At 40.1% G+C, this 17,302-nt stretch overlaps 1 long non-coding RNA gene across 1 annotated transcript in view; it reads left to right on the plus strand.

The window, feature by feature from the left end:
* LOC147575367 (uncharacterized) overlaps positions 1-17,302 on the plus strand; it is a 56,003-nt gene that overhangs the window by 4,224 nt on the left and 34,477 nt on the right. Inside the window, exon 2 of the long non-coding RNA XR_015242327.1 lies at positions 13,865-13,991. This is a non-coding gene — a long non-coding RNA (uncharacterized LOC147575367). The remainder of the gene's footprint in view (positions 1-13,864; positions 13,992-17,302) is intronic.

Genomic DNA, 17,302 nt, shown 5'->3' on the forward strand with positions numbered 1-17,302 from the left:
GTCTCACGTGGAAGAGTTTTGGAATAGTATATCCAAGCTAACTGAAAATGGATTTTGTAGCAGAGCAGAGCCAGCTCAGCCAGAATGGTGATTTAGTAAGTTTCTTTGTCTGCCTTTAGTGGCCTGAACGTTTTCTCTTTTGTTTTGCTTTATCCTTTGTTTTACTTGCTTCTCCTCTCTTGACTAGCCAAGTTCTTCCCTGCAAGGCCTTCTTCACTCATATTAAATTTGCATAATCCACTTTAATGTTAGTTGACCAACACTAAAATGCTCTGATCAACTCCATTTTAGTAAGGGACTCTTCAAACTCTGTAGAAGGAAACTCTGATGGTGGAAGTATCAGGAGAGGCCTTGAAAGAAATATTTAGATCAGGAAACCACATCCTTCAGATAACGTCATTCAATGGCCTCAATTTTTTTCTGGAATCTGGCCTATCTGATGCATCTTTTCCATTCCTATTGCTACTTATACATTCCTTGTACAGGCTTTTATCATTTCCTAAATTACTTCACCCAACTCATAATCAGTCTTTCTGCCTCTCAACTTCAATTTCCCCCTTGGCCTTGATTCCCAGTGATCTGTTTTTCAAGAGCACTCCATTAGTTTAGTCTGAAGTCCAAGAGAGCATGGAATAAAGCCCGTGATTTGACCTCATTTCATGCTGTCACTCTTCCCTACCCTACATTTTGGATTCCAGCATTGTCAAACTGCTTCTAGTTGTATATTCCGTATCATTTCATGCCTCTGTCTTTGTTCAGCTCCTTCTTCACTTGTATAGCTCTTACCCAAACCTTAAGATTCAAGTATCTCTTCAATAAAGCCTTTGCTGGCTCCTTCAGGCTTACCTAAGTTCCCATTTCTGTGTTGCCATAATATTCAATCTGTTAACTTTCTTGAGGATAGAGGTATGACATTTCTTTGAATCTACAGAGCTTCACATGTAACTGGAGCTCAATAAATGATTGTTGAACCAAATCGAACACCATATCAGTATTTATAAATGTTTATATTCACTTGATGAGTCCTTTTTACATATATAAACTCAGTACCTACTTATTTAGTCTGCTTTTTGAAAAGACCACAATTGGCTGTAGCAGATTCATAATCCTCTTCTTTCATTAAGACTCTCAGCCTTTGCCCCCTGATCATCTAGGATACAAGTAGTCCAAATCCTGAGTGGCAACAACAGTAGATATTGGGGGAGGGAGCCCATCCTTGGGGGCTACTTCATATAGCAATGTTCTGTTTATGGGAAGTTGCTGGTTCAGTATGTCATAGTTCATCACTCTCTAATTAGCCTCCTGGTTCATATTTCTTTGTATTGGGAGTTTGGTGGGATCCTTGTCCATAACATTCTTGAATTATAGATAATATGTTTCAGATCCCATTTTCAGAAAGTCCTAGCTATAGGTAACAGACAGCTGCCTACTTGTATTTTGAGAAACAGTACAGTGTAACAGAAAGAACATTGAACTGGGTATATAAATAGGTTCTAATCCTGGTTTTGCTATAATTGCAGCTTTAGGTGAATTACTTGATAGCACTTCCTAATCTGTTAATTTAAAGGTAGTGGACTAATTCTCAGAAATTCTATGATTTCATTATTGCTAGAGCTTGGCATCTGTTAAGTATTGTAATAACTGCTTTCATTGAGGCTCCCCTCCCCTCTTTTTATGTGAATGGTGAGGACAAGTAGAGCACATGTTGTCTAACACCTGGAGGAGAACTCCTTGGATATTAGCACCTTAAGGCCAGGACTGGGCCACATTTATATTGGAGTGCCATGGGTACAGTGGGGGCTGCACTGGACTTGGACAACCCTTGGACAACCCAAGGACTTGGGGTTCAACCCTGGTTCTATACTTTTTTTGGCTATGTAACCATAGACAAATCATGCCCTTTCTGGGCTTTAGTTTCTTTACTTATAAATGAGAATAACAAGGGGTGCCTGGGTGGCTCAGCTGGCTTCTTGATTTTGGCTCAGGTCATGATCTCATGGTTTGTGAGATTGACCGCATCAAGCTCTGTGGGCTGACAGCGTGGAGCCTGCTTGGGATTCTTTCTCCCTTTCTGTCCATCCCCTTCTCATGCTGCGCTCTCTCTCTCTCAAAATAAGTAAACTTAAAAAAAATGAGGATAACATCCATTCCACTTCCTTTGATTTGAAACAAATAAGCTAAGTTGAAAAATCTTTAAAAATCTATACAGGAGCACCTGGGTAGCTCAACTGGTTAAGCATCCAACTCACAATCTCAGCTCAGGTTTTGATCTTAGGGTTGTGAAGTCAAGCCCTGCGTTGGCCTCCACACTAGGCATGAAGCCTACTTTAAAAAAAAAGAAAAAAAAGGAAGAAAATCTACACAGTGTTATCTCTGTAAGATAATTTTTAAGATAATTATTTTTAATAAAGGAGAAGGGGTTGAATATAATATTCCCATGGGAAATCATAAATATACTATCCTTAATGTGCTGGATACTTGTCCTTGAGGTGTTTTTCCAGTGGTGATAATGCCTTTGCACTGAATCATTTATACTCTTTCCACCAGTTCTTCTGGTGATGAATAGTAAACATTTTAATGATGAGTAATTTTTGAGGAAGGCTGCGCTTTGAGGTCATGAAATAAAGCAACGCTGACTAGCCTAAGCTGAAATCCAGTACATGAACCATCACTAGTTTGTTAATCATTTAGGTTAGCAAACTAAGCACAGACTTGTGTATCATTAGGAAGGCAAAATCCCAAGTTGACTTTTTGGGACCCAAATTTCATGAAGTATCCATGTGATAAATAAACCTTTTCTACCTCCTTCCCCCCCACCCCGAAACAATTGCATAAACATGCAGTAGGCTTAGCAGCAAAACATGTGGCATTTAGAGATACTCAGTTGTCTATAGGCTCAATGTGATCCAACAATGTGGCTGCCACAAAAGCTGTTAAAGCCTTAGGCTGCATATTGAGAGGTGTAGTATCTAGAGCACACCTGAAATTTATCTAGCTCTGGGCTAGATGCAAAGCATGTAAATCATCTTGAATACATCCGGAAAAGAAAGAGTGATGTTGGTGAGAACATTTAACAACAACAGATAGTCAAAGGCACTGGGAACATTAGCAAAAAAAAAAAAAAAAAAAAAAGCAAAGTCAGAAAGAATATTGTCACTTTATTCAGATTATCTGAAGGTGGCCACATAGATGCATATATATTTGTTCCATTTGGCCTTAAGGAGAGGAGCTGGAGTCAATGGATAGAAACTCAGGGAGGCATATTTCAGCCCAAAGCAGTTATTTCCAATAGGTGATCCAAAATGAAACAGGCTACCTCTGCAGACAATTAGTTCTCAGTGATTCTGGGTGTTCAAGTACAGTCTAGATGACCACTTGGTGGGAGTATTGTAGAAGAAAGGCAGTCATAGATGGGTAGTTGAACCACATGGCCCATGATTTGTGTATATTGCTTTAACATGAACAAAAACAAAACAACTTAGGCATATTAAATCCAAAAAAGCATACACAGACCATAGAATAATACAAGACAGCTTGGTATCTGAAGAAGAGAAAGTCAACAAGTGTGTTTTACTGAAGAATCAGGTGATGAGAAGATTTTATTATTAATAGTAGTAGTAGTAGTGTATTTGGTTTGGTTGTTTTTAAAGGAAAAGGACCATTTTTATTGCTAGTGTGAGTGGACCTAGATTCTAGGACATAATAGTGACTGGAGTTCTGGTCACAGAATCAGAGGAAACAACTGTCTTGCGGTTTTAAAGGTAATTTCTTTCTTTCTTTTTTATTTTTTTAGTTTACTTATTTTGAGAGAGAGAGAGAGAGAGATCAGGGGAGGGGCAGAGAGAGAAGGAGAGAGATAGAATTCCAAGTAGTCTCTGCACTGTCAGTGTAGAGCCTGACGTGGAGCTCGAACCCATGAACCGCAAGATCATGACTTAAGCCGAAGTTGGATGCCTAACCGACTGAGCCACCCAGCCGCCCCCATAAAGAGTAATTTCAACTTGGAAATGGTTGGGGCTCAGAGTGGAAAAACACTATCTGGGGGTTAAGAGACCAAGCAAGTACACAGCTATACACACAGCCTATGGGTGAACCAAGTATACAGAAAGAATTAGATATTTGTGAAGCCAAGCCAAATGCATTTGTGTTCTGTACTTTATTTGCCATCTTAGATACTGGTATCTCAAAATCCTAACACTGAAGCAAAGTAGATTTTGTGCTCTGAGAGGCTGTAATGTGTGCTAATGATCCATCATGGAGGGCTTGCAGGACTGTTATAAGATACCAGTCTCTTTGCCCCACCAGGAACCTTACCACTGGCAAGTCCTGCCCTTAGTCCCAGGATCTGAATCCTACTCAACCTTGCTGCTAGCCCTGTTTGAATGAATGCCCCAAATTAAATAACTAGTCTACCTGTTTGAGGCATTAAGCCCTCCTGCACTTCAGCTCAGTACTTGAAACTACATTTTTTTTTCTTTAAACTCAGGTCTTTCTCTGGCATCTCAGTCACCATCCCCTTTTAAACTTGGCACTGCCAAAGACTTGAATCTAGATTTTGAGTCTCACTCTGGTTGCTGAGCCCTACTAGTTCTTGCCAGACTCTAACATGATCTACTGCCTTGACCACCAACTGCTAAATCTCAAGTCCCCAGAGCCTTATCTTTGGGTCTCTGTGGGTGCTGTAGGTAAAGGCTTCAGTTTGCTAAGAATCAGGGCCCCCTTCATCACCATAAGCCTTTCTTACCATCCCAGGTTTCTCCCTGATTAAGGGAGTTGGTCTGACCATGCCATCTACACTTGAGGAGCCAAACCAATACTAGCCTGTGCTGGAGCAATCCATAGAAGCCCATCTTCCATACTCAGCCTCTGCAGCTACTAGCCAACAAGAGCTTCCTGAACCTGGTATCATGTGTTCTGCTGGACTTTGGGGCTGTGCTTCTGGGCTCCCCAGCCCCATCTCTGTTAACCTAATAACTGGGTACTTTTCCTGTCTGGACTTTAAAGAGTTAGTTTTAGCAGTCCATGGACAGCTGTATAGCTTGTCTCACAAGGATCTTAAAGGTGCTTAATATTTGTTCTCTTCATTGGTTAGTTTTATAAACATGTGTTGAATGTGCCAGACATTGTGCTAGGCATTGGGGTGAAACATGAATAAGTTTTGGTGCTTGTTTTCATCATCATAATAGTAGCCGTATAGAAATTTCTGGAGCACCTGCTATGTACCAGGCACTGTGGTAGGCCTCTAAGAGACAGACTTTATAGGGTATGGAAGGTGAGCTGTAACGGGGCAGGATGAAAAGCTGGGTAGTTTGTATTATATACATAAGGCTCCAGTGCTTGATAAACAATAGCTGTGTTTATAATATTATGTGATAACATTACTGAAAGTGCCACACAGGTCCAGAGGTGGGAGAACAAACATCTGAGCCGGAAGGATGTGTGGAGGACACAGGAAGGTCAATCCAAAAAAAGAAAAAGCAAGACTGCAAGCAGAAAACGGTGACCATTGCAGAGTAGCCAGTCTGTCTGGAACACCAGAGTAGATAAAGCGTTGCGCTGCATCAGTGTATGGAAAGATGTCTGGAGAATTCTAGATAGATGTGTGCTAAAGAGAGATTTTAGCCATGAAACCATTAACCATATTCACAAGAGAAAATGACTGCGTGAAATTGTAAAAACCGGAAGGATCAGACAAGCCTGAAAATTATCCAATTAAAGGAAGGAAGATTGCAGACTGCTTAGTCACCTGAAGAGAGAGAGTAGACCTTACAAAATGAGAGGAGATGATTACATCACTTAAGTGAGCATTGATCAACATGGTTGGCAGGGCAAGTAGAAATGTTTTTCTCTTAAATAATTCAAGCCTGCTGGCTTCCAATTCAGTTTAAGATAGTATAAACGTCTGCTATATATAAATGTGTATGGCATTCCAGTGGTGAATGAGTAGAATTTAAAGAGGAATAAGTAAAACTTACTGTCTGTTTTCAACTGAGTGCTCATGAATAAAACCCCTGATGGTAAATACACAATAGCTTTCAGTTGAACACATTATATAACGACAAGGAAATAGTATTTGCTTGTTGACCCGACTATAACATACTTAAGCCATATAGTAATAATATAATCAGAGGGTGTCAGGTCTGATGATTTAAAAACATTTCTATTTCTAATGTGTATTTCTATAAGGTAGACTTAATTCAAGTTCTATGACAAATTTTCATGGCTGGTTGTTTATATTTTCATGAATTGATAGGTTATAGAAAGCAGTGGGAAAACAAATGAAATTAAAGGAGTATTAAAAGTTATGGCTACGGTGCACCTGGGTGGCTCAGTCAGTTAAGTGTTGACTCTTGATTTCAGCTCAGGTCATGATCCCAGGGTTGTGGGATTGAGCCCTGTGTAGGGCTCCATGCTGAGTATGGAACCTGGTTAAGATTCTCTCTCACTCTTCCTGTGCCCCTTCCCCACTCACATGTGTGCTCACTGTCTCTCACTCTCTCTCTCAAAAAAAAAAAAAAAAGAAGAAGAAGAAAAAGTTTAGGGGTGCCTGTATGGCTCAGTCAATTAAGCATCTGACTCTTGACTTCAGCTCAGGTCATGATCTCACAGCACGTGAGTTGGAGCCCTGTGTTAGACTCTGCATTGACAGCGTGGAGCCTGCTTGAGATTCTCTCTCTCTCTCTCTCTCTCTCTCTCTCTCTCTCTGCCCCTACTCCCCACTCATGCACCTGATTTCTTGCTCTCTCATAAATAAATAAACATTAAAGTTATGGCTACATGAGATGGGATTATATTAGTGTTGCTATCCTTTAAATAACTTTGCCATTCATTGGGAAACAGTGCTCTTATTTTTTTTCTAAAAAGACTCTTTAAAAAAATTTTTTTTACTGTTTATTTATTTTTCAGAGAGAGAGAGCACGTGCAGGGGAGAGGTAGAGAGAGACAGAGACACAGGATCCAAAGCAGGCTCCAGGCTCTGAGCTGTCAAGCGGGGCTTGAACTCAAGAACTATGAGATCATGACCTGAGTCAAGGTTGGCACTCAACCGACTGAGCCACCCAGGCACCCCAACAGTGCTCTTATTTTATCGGAAGCAGAACAGTATGGTAACAAAATCATAAGTTTTTAACGTCCTGGCAGAGCTATCTATTAGTTTTATAACTAATACAAGTTACTTTTCTGTACCTTCTTTTCCTATTCTTTCACATAAGATGATAGTACTTAGGTGTATGGCTGCTTCAAAGGTTAAATGAAAAGCAGATCTGTAAAATAATTAGCAATACAATGCCCAGTTCTCAGTAAGGGCAACCCTTCCCCACAGTGATTTTGTCACTCCTCAGGATATTTGGAAAGCCTCTTCCATGCCTACAGAGTCTGTGGCACAACCTCTGGAATAATCTTAATGCTGATGCTCAAGAAATCTAGTTTGGGTTGTTTTGTTTTGTTTTGTTTAGTGTTTCAAGGAGGGGAGGTTGAAGGAAGATTTTATTTTTGAAAAACCAAAAACAAGAAAAATTAACTCAGAGCTAAGTTAATGGGTGATCAAATTTCAGATGTTAGCAAATTGTGTCAATAAAATTTGGATTGTAGACTGACCCTGAAAGCAACTCCGGAACAGAGAATTTCCAGAGAAGTGTTGAACAAAAACAGCGTTTGTGTAATCAGTTTCAGATAGATAAGTTCTTATATGTTTAAATGTCAGCTTTATTTTATTATAATCATACCTCATTTCTGTGGAAAGTGATGCAAAACAGCATTGATAATAGAGACTAGCAGAGTGTGAGGAGAAAATAAAACTGTAGCAAATACATAGAGGCCATCCTACTGGCATAGAGTTAATTACAATGTTTAAAAATTCTATCTTTATATACAACTCAAGCCTGGGTACAAACAATTTTAAAAGTCACATTTCTAAATCTAACTATAGTAAGACCTATTACATTATCTCAGAGCAGAACAGTCCTACTTTGTCTTCAACTCAGTATGCCTTCAAATGAAGATACCTTTCTTTTTTTAAAAAAAACTTTTTTAGTAATTAATTTATTTAGAGAGAGACAGAGAGTGAGTGGGGGAGGGGCAGAGAGAAGGAGAGAGAGAGAGTCCCAAGTAGGCTCCGCAAGCTCAGCACAGAGCCTGATGTGGGGCTCAAACTCGTGAACCACGAGATCATGACCTGAGCTCAAACCAAGAGTCAGATACTTAACCAACTGAGCCACAGGCACCCTGTGGTTACTAACATCCTTCTTTCAGCTTCCCAGACTTAAAAAAACTTCAGTGTAGGGGCACCTGGCTGGCTTAGTAGATGGAGTACGTTCCTCTTGATCTCAGGATTATGAGTTCAACCCCCACATTGGGTGTAGAGATTACTTATAAATAAAATATTCCAAAAAAAAAAAAAAAAAGAAAAGAAAGAAAGAAAACTTAAGTCTGATTCTTATTTCTTTTTCAAATCATTTTTAAAGTTTATTTATTTATTCTGAGGGAGCAAGAGACTGAAAGCAGGGGAGAGGCAGAGGGAGAGAGAATTCCAAGCAAGCTCCACACTCAGCACAGAGCCCAGGGTGGGTCTCGATCCCACAACCATGAGATCATGACCTGAGCTGAAATCAAGAGCCGGTTGCCCAACCGACTGAGCCACCCAGGTGCCCCCTGATTCTTTTTTCTTACATTAAACCTGTTACTATCCTTTCTGCCTTTGAAATGTCTTGCAGTCTGCCCCTTTTTCAGTCTTACTTTATCCACCACCATCACCTTCTTTGCTGGAGCTGGCCTGGATCACCGTATTCTCTAGGAAGCTCATTTCTCTGATTTCTTTTGTCTCCTAATAGAGCTGTTTTAGGTTATTTTTCCTAAAATAACACTCCCATCGTATGTATGTATTTGTTACAAGACCTAACACATTGATTTATAAGTAATTATTTATGAGGTACTAATTTGAGTACCCGAGTACCCGTCTCTGCTTGGATTTTGATATCTTTGAAAGCAGGAACTATGTTACTTATCTGTGCCAACAGTGCTTATTACACAGCGGTGTGGCCCCAATTAAGTTATTTACCTACTCTGTGCTTCATTTTCTCATCTGTAAAATGGTGATAATAGTATCTATCCCAAAGCTCTGCTGCATTAAAAGAGCATGCGTGTGTGTATCAAAAGGTAGCTTTTGTGTTATGATAGCTTTTGTGTATGGTTGCTTTTGCATTATTGGAGCACTCAAAAACAGTTACAGCTTTCTTATTCGAGGAAAACTCCTTTTTTCCTGACTCTTGAGGGTCTCTGTTTTCTGGACCACCTTATCTCTCCAGGTTGGTTTCATTGTCCCCCAACATAATCTCCCATCTCCCCATTAGGTCACACTCCTTTTTGTCCAGCCAATGCTTGGTGCTATTTACCATACCATTTCCATCCTGGAGCATCCTGCTCCTTCCACTGTCCCTTTGCAAACCCCACCCATCCTTTAAGGTCCTCAGGAACTCTCTCCTCCTGTGTGAGGTCTTCACCAGAAGTTCCACCTTACACCCACCTTTTTCTTCTGAGCTGCTCTGGCATTTGCAGTTTGTATCTCAGTTTATGTACTTAATACTGTAGTTTCTTATGTTTATTTTGTCTCTCCAAAAAGAATATAGGCTCCTAGATGATAAGGAGTATATTATATTTCTTTCATATTCTCTACTATCCATGGCATTGTTCTGGGGTTGTATTCATTCATTTAATAAGCTTTTTTAATGCATATTTAATGACTCTAGTAGGCAGTGGGATATGATATTAATAAGAGATGCCTCCATTCTAATGGGGAGCTAGAGATATAAATATTCAGGATTTTCTATGGTCAGTGCTAAGGAAGATTTTAGAGCAGATGATTAATGCTCAGATCTATTAATTAGGTAAATCACAGATCTGAGCAGAGGGTGAGCTGGGTGGGTGACTGGAAGCAAGGGCTTCCAGTTTAGAGCATTAGCTGTGGCATGACAAAGGCCTGAACTTAGCACTGTACATAGAGAGGGTGAATTTAGGAGATACTGTGGGAATAAAAGGGATTTGTGACTACTCAAATACAGAATATGGAGGATAGAAAATACATCCAAGATAACTCAGGCTTCTCACTTGAACATTAGTTTGATGGTGAAACCGTTTGGGAAACAAGAGCCATGGGGGGGGGGGGGGGGAAAGCGAATTTAGAGATTTAGATACCTATGGAACCTCCAAAGAGATACCCTGTGATCTGGAGTAAATAGTTGGGGTTGAATCCATGGGAGTGGAAGAGAGCACCTGGACACAGGATGCAGAAAGATGAGAGGTTGAAAGTGACTGAGACAGCAATGTTCACAGAAGTCAGAGGAGATGCAGAAATGAGCAGGCCACTCAAGGTCAGAGTGCCAAGCAGTTGTTAATGCTCCAGGGGTCAATTCACAAGTGTGTATTGAATTTAGAGTTTGGGAGAGCACTGAAATGGGCTAAGCTGTCCCTAGCAGTTCAATATATAGTGGCCAAAATGAATTGAATAGGGAGAAGGAAGGGCCAACTGTGAGGATAAACGTTCAATAAGCTTGGAATGACAAGAAGGAGAAAGAACAGTTCATTGAGGATGAAATCTGGCTATTTGAAAAAATGAAGCTCTTTTGAATGTTTTTTGTGAAAAAAAAGGGAAGGAGCCAGAAGGTGGAGAAGGCAGTGTCTGTTGTGTGCTGGGCTACCTACAAACCCTTTCACACATTATTTGATTCCATTCTCATCATCACCTTGAAGTGGGGTCTCCTGTCCACTTGACATATGGGGCTTGGCATGGCTAACTAACTTACCCAGAGGGGTGAGGATTTGTTGGGCTACAAAGACCAAATACTTTCCACCACATGTTACTGTTTCCAGGCCTTTCTCACTCCTTTAAAATTTGTTGGTTCAGATTTAGAAGGAGGTGGGAAGGAATGGGGCCAATGTCACTGTATAGAGGCTGCCTCAGGAGCAGTAAGAATACTATCGCCATGACAAGAGGCAGGATGTAAAGAAGAATCTGAACAGAGTAAGGCCTGGAGATGGACACAGGGAGCTGAGGGGACATACCAAGCCTAAGTTGATCATCTCCTAAGAAGGGGGAGCAGAAGAGGGTAGAGTGAGGATATAAAACACTAACTGGATGATTGACAATTAGAAATCATCACTGAATAGCAGTGTTTAAAGTACTTTGGTAAAAGAAGGGAAAGTTGGTTAAAGATTTTAAAGATTTTTTTATCCTATCTGAAAATGCTTTCACTTTCTTGGGATTTAAAAAAAGAAGGAGAAAGCAAAAAGGAGCCAAGTTAAAAAAAAAAAAAAAACAACTTTCTAAAAAGGGGTAGGAAGAATTAGAGGATCACTATATGGTAGAAAAACTATATGAAAGTATTTTTATGTTTATATAAATTTAAGTTCCATTCCCTAAAGAATAAGTGATAAAATATCAAAGAACTCCAGATTCTTAAGATGATGCAGAGAACCCAAGGCCTTCTGATATAACAGAGAGCCCTGAACCCTGGAGTGAAGAGCCTTCCTCGAATCCTGGCTTTGTCACGAGGTAATTCCCATCATCCTCTAGGTCTGTTTTCTCAGCTGCAAAATCTAGGGGTTGATCTATGATATCTGAAGTGCTTTTGAGCTCGGAATGACTGTGCTGGTGTTTGGATGCAGTATAACATAATAGTTAGGAGCACAGACTTTGGGAGTCAGGATGCTACAGTATCTCAGCACCTCACACCCAAGTTGTACAACAGTAGGCAAGTGATTAGCCTCTCTGGGCCTCAGTTTCCTTATCTGTCAACTAGGGATACTAATAGTGAGTAACCCACTAATCATTATGAGGATTCAATGAAAAAAATCTATAAAAAGTGCCTGAGAACAGTAAGTACTAGAGAAATAGAAGCTATTATAGTTATAGCCTGTTATAGATGCTGTTATTCTGATACTCTTGCCACCACTGAGATCACACAGTTGCACCTACATGTGGTTGCAAGGAACAGAAGGTAAATGGAATTAACCAATTGGAGTGTGCCAGGTTCCCCTTTTGGGAAAGGAATGAAAGGAATCTTCAAAGATCTGAGTGGTCAGGACCTCTGAGTTATGATTCAGCCACAGTCAACTGTCAAATTTTCCCACAGCTCAGTGGAAAGTCACTGAAGACTCCATGAAAACAGTGCCACCCCTCCTTCAGTGTTTCTCTGCTAGGACATGCTGCTGACTCTGGAGGTCTGACTAGATCAGTGTTCCAGCAGGGAGAGGATAGGATCTAAGCAGGCTTGGTAGATTTACCAACCCAAGTACTAAGCATCTGCAAGTGCTTCTGATGTGCCAACAGTGTTGCAAGACTCCAGCCTGTGAGACTTTGTTGTCAACCCAACTGTGGGGCACCATTGTTGTGGGTGTATGGATTGTTTTTCCAGGCAGGGACAATGATGTAGTGAGGGTCACAGTTTCTTTCAGAATTTGGAATCTCAGGTCTCCATTCCCTGTGCCTTTCTCTGTGTGTAAAGTTAAGATTATGGACACCACCTTGAGAGAGAGCACATATTAGTGATAGTCACTAAGATTTTAAAGTTTTCTCAAATTACCCCAGCAGATGGGGCGCCTGGGTGGCTCAGTCAGTTAAGCGCCTGACTTTGGCTCAGGTCATGATCTCAAGCCTTGAAGGCTGGTGAGTTCAAGCCTTGTGTTGGGCTCTGTGCTGACAGCTCAGAGGCTGGAGCCTGCTTCTGATTATGTGTCTCCCTCTCTCTCTGTCCCTTCCCTGCTCACACTCTGTCTGTCTCTCTCAAAAGTAAATAAACATTAAAAAAATTTTTTAAAATTACCCCAGCATTAATGTCCATTAATGTAACTGGACACAGTTTAAACAAAAGTGGAAACACTCACACATTTGCTTATAGTTCTAACATCTTTTGAAATCTTCTTATGTCAGTTTCTCAAATTTCAGTTCAAGATCCCTTTTGTTGAGTGTTTCTCCCCCTTCCTCTTTTTAGTCTTGCAGAGGAAACCTGCAGCTAGTCCTGCCCTGTGATGTTCAAGTAACTGTTGGTGACCTGCTAAAGCTCTTTTTACTTCTTATGTTTGCACTTTCAAGAGTGGACATGGTATGGTGCAAAGCTAGTTTGGATTTTTCCCTGCATTGAGGCCTACTCAATACAGGAATAGACTTTAAAACCTAGGTCTTTTGTCTAGGTGGGAACTTCTTATAGCTGACCCAGGACCAGATCCTAGATGCCATTCACCAGACATTGGTCATCATAACACACCTTTTAATAGCATTTTAGGGGCCCTGGCATCTTCACTCTGAAAATTTCTGCTCTTAGCCTCACCATTTCTCTGTGTACTTTTTTGTCTTTAGGTAGATCACTAGGGTCTCTGCCCTTTGCAGAATAATCTACTCCATGGTATTTGAAATGACATACAACATCTTTATAGATAAAGATACTGAGGCCCAAAAAAAGATAATATACTTGCCCAAGTTCATACACACATTAATAGAGGTCAAGCCCAGAATGCTGACTTCTCTGAATCCTGCTCTGTACTGAATCTGTTAAATTAGTGAGCATCTTCTTTTAAAGGAGGGGTTAGGATGAGTGAAGAGAATGAGACTCAATGAAGAAAGGATAGGGCTGAAGCAAAGAACCCAGGCAGAGAGAGGGCTCTGGTTAAGCAGAAGGCCCAGGCAAGCAGTGGGTAACTGGTTATGGGTGGTTAGAGGAGATGCCACAGGGTGAGAAAAAGGCACAGAGAGAGTTGAGAGACCACCACTGCTTGTCCTACTTGAAAATCTCACCCAGCCAAACAGATACAAATACCCCTCTAGAACTTACTATTTCTACAGCTGTGAAATAACTGCTGCTTATCTTTCCTCCAGGAGATTCCTTGGAATGAAACCAATGGGAGATCAGGGTTTGGGAGAGTCTCATCAGAGCAGATGGGCCAGCAGCAGCCAGAAAGCTTGTTGCCTTTGGCTGAGAGCACCATCCTGGATCTGACGTCTTGTGAGTAAACCCCAGCAGGCTCAGCCTTAGGCCAGAGTGAAGTTGGCCTGCTTCTCCTCGAAGAGGAACCTAATGTACTCCCACATCTTCCCTCCCCTCTTGTTGATGTGAAAATCACATTCCCAGAGAGCTCTTCAACTTAAAGCCATGTTGCCCATTAACAGCCCTTGGGAGGATGGCTTCTTAGTGCTTTTGGTCCCTTGGTATATTTGAAAGTATGCTGCATGAACGATCAGGAGGCCTGGGTTCTGGTTCTTACCCAACCACAGTTTTTCTTGGGGCCTTAAGCAAATTTTTCCTCCCTAGGCCACAGTTTTTCCTAGCTATAAGGTTGTTTATAATAACGATAGTTTCCATTTAGGAAATATTCATTTTTATGTGCAACATATAATTTCATAGAATTCTTTCAATAATCAGTCCTATGAGATAGGCACTGTTATTGTCCCATCTTACAGATAAGAAAACTGAGGCTTAAGAATTCTCATCCCCTAAACATCCTATTCAAATCTCTAGCCCCCACCCCTGGCCAACACTCCTTTCTCTGCTTTATTTTAGCTATAGCACTTAGTTCCACATGAAATACTATATATTTTACTTTTTTGTTTTCCCTTTCCCCCTACAAGACTGTAAGCTCCATTAAGGAATGGATTTTGTCTTTATGTTGTTGTTGCTCATTTGCTGTGTTTCCAGGGTTTAGAATAGTGCCTGGCACATGGTAGGCACTCAAATATTGGTTGAATGAATAAAATGGATGAATGATTTCTTGGTAGGAGTATAAATTGGACTCTATAGAAGTCAATTTTGCAATGTTAATTTTCTTTTTTTTAAGAAAAAGCTCCACACTGGGTATATCCAACATGGGGCTTGAACTCATGACCCTGAGATCAAGCGCTGAGATCAAGAGTCAGATGTTTAACCGACTGAGCCACCCAGGCACCCCTAGAGAATATACTCTTATGGTACACTTGTTTTTTTCTTTGTTTTTTGTTTTTTATGTGTTTTTTTAGTGGATACACATTTTATTTTTATTTTTATTTATGTATTTAATTTGGCACACTATTGTCTTTTAAGTTTTCTTTTTCAGCAATCTTACTGAGATACAAGTCACATATCATATCATTCACCCATTTAAATCGTTTGTATTCGTTTATTAAAAAAATTTTTTTAGTGTTTATTTTTGAGAGAGATAGAGGATGAGCAGGAGGTGCAGAGATACAGGGAGATACAAAATCTGAAGCAGGCTCCAGGGTCTAAGCTGTCAGCAAAGATCCCAATGCGGGGCTCAAACCCATGAACTGCAGGATCATGACCTGAGCCGAAGTCAGATACTGTTTTGTTTTGTTTTTTAATTTTTTAAATGTTTATTTATTTTTGAGAGGGAGAGAATATGAGCAGGGGAGGGGCAGAGAAAGACACAGACACAGAATCTAAAGCATGCTCCAGGCTCTGAACTGTCAGCATAGAGCCCAACACGGGGCTCAAACTCACCAGCCATGAGATCATGACCTAAGCCAAAGTTGGATGCTTAACTGACTGAGCCACCCAGGTGCCCCATCCATTTAAATTATTTAATTCAGTGGTTTTGCTGTATTACATTATTAATTTTTTTAATTGTGGTAAAATATGTATAATATAAAATTTTCCATTTAAACCATTTTAAGCATATAGTCAGCGGCATTAATTACATTCATAAAGTTGTACAACCATCACTACCTTTTCCAAAACTTTTTTACCCCCCAAACAAGAACTCTGTAACCATCATAATAGTCTTTTGTAATGTTTGATTTTTAAAAATCTGTGCATGTGTTACTTTTTTATTCTAAAAACTAATTTAAAAAAGAAAGTAAGTCAGGCTTAGAAATTTAATAACTTGTCCAAAATTCCATAGCTCAAAAACAAAAAACAAACAAACAAACAAACAAACAAAAAACAAAATTCCATAGCTCATATTCCATGGCAGCAACCACCAGTTTAAAAATGAAATAATAAAAATTCTTACAAGAATCAGATTTTAATCATCTTTCTGGTCACTGTAAGGGGTGTTAGATATAATCTAACCCCTTCATTTTACAAATGAGATAACAGACTCAGAAGTAAGATAGTCATTCCAAGTCAGGATGTGCATCAGAAGCAGGCCTCCTAATCCAAGGGATGGTGTTCAGAGTGGGTCACAGAAGAGGTCTCTTGCCCTTGACAAAAAGTGAGGCTTGAATCCCTCCTCCCCAAAAGGGATTTAAGAATCTCCCACTTTAGATCATTCTTGTATGTACCCTGTACCATACTGCCTTACTCATAGGGGATAAGGCCATTGTACCCTGATATCATTGTTTCTGTTCATCTGAAACCATGTAGCAAACCTTCAGCACATATCTCAATTTTTACTTCCAAGAAATTGTCGATTCCCCTAGCACATCCAAATCCCCACTTGATTCTTAACTCTTATGAAACATTATTATTTAAAGCACATAATTAGCAATCAGAGAATGATGTGAGACATTTTATAGCTATGTCAATTTATGAATCCATTCTGCCCACTAGTGTAAACTCCGGGAAGACAGGAATTGGGAGGTTGATTCCTTGTAGTAGGTACACAATAGATGGTTGATTGGGTTAATTGAGCTGAAAAATAGCTATGGTATGAGATATGAGTTTGGGGGGTCTTGTTTTTGGTTTTTGAGATATAACTTGTTCAAAGGGTTCCTCTGTGCTTCCCAGAAGAGATGCCTACTAGATCACAGAACGTTGAAATTGATGGAGGTTGTGACTATTCCATCCCCTGGTCACCAAGAACCAAGTATGATCCTTCCTTTGTCATACTTATCTTGGCATCAATAACACCCTCATTTATGTGATTGCTTACAGTCCCCCCTCTCCTCTACCCCTATAGACTAGAAGTTCCACAAGAACATAGACCATATCTGTCTTCGCTCACCATTGTATCCCTAGCACCAAGCCTAGCACATAGTAGGTATTCAAGAAATATTAGTTGAAGGAATGAATGAATGAATATATCACGTTGTTTTATAGATGAGAAAACAGAGGCACAGATAGGTGTGGTTCTTAATGACAAAGCTACGATAAGTCTTTTAGTTTTCCTTTGTGTTCTCTCAGTATTGGAATTGGAAAATCTTGGAGTCTAGTGTCTTTCATTTTACAAATGGGAAACTGAGGCCTAGAAAGGGGAAGTACTCACTCAAGTTCACAGAAGAAAGTACTGGCAGAACCAGGCCTAGAACTCAGGTCTCCTGACTCCCAAGCTAGTGCTTGTTCTTTGTAAAGACATAGAAAAAACAAAGCTGGATTGGGCTTAT

The sequence above is a fragment of the Puma concolor genome, chromosome D3 (assembly GCF_028749965.1).
Source record: "Puma concolor isolate L17-30 chromosome D3, mPumCon1.1.hap2, whole genome shotgun sequence".
NCBI classification, from domain to species: Eukaryota; Metazoa; Chordata; class Mammalia; order Carnivora; family Felidae; genus Puma; species Puma concolor.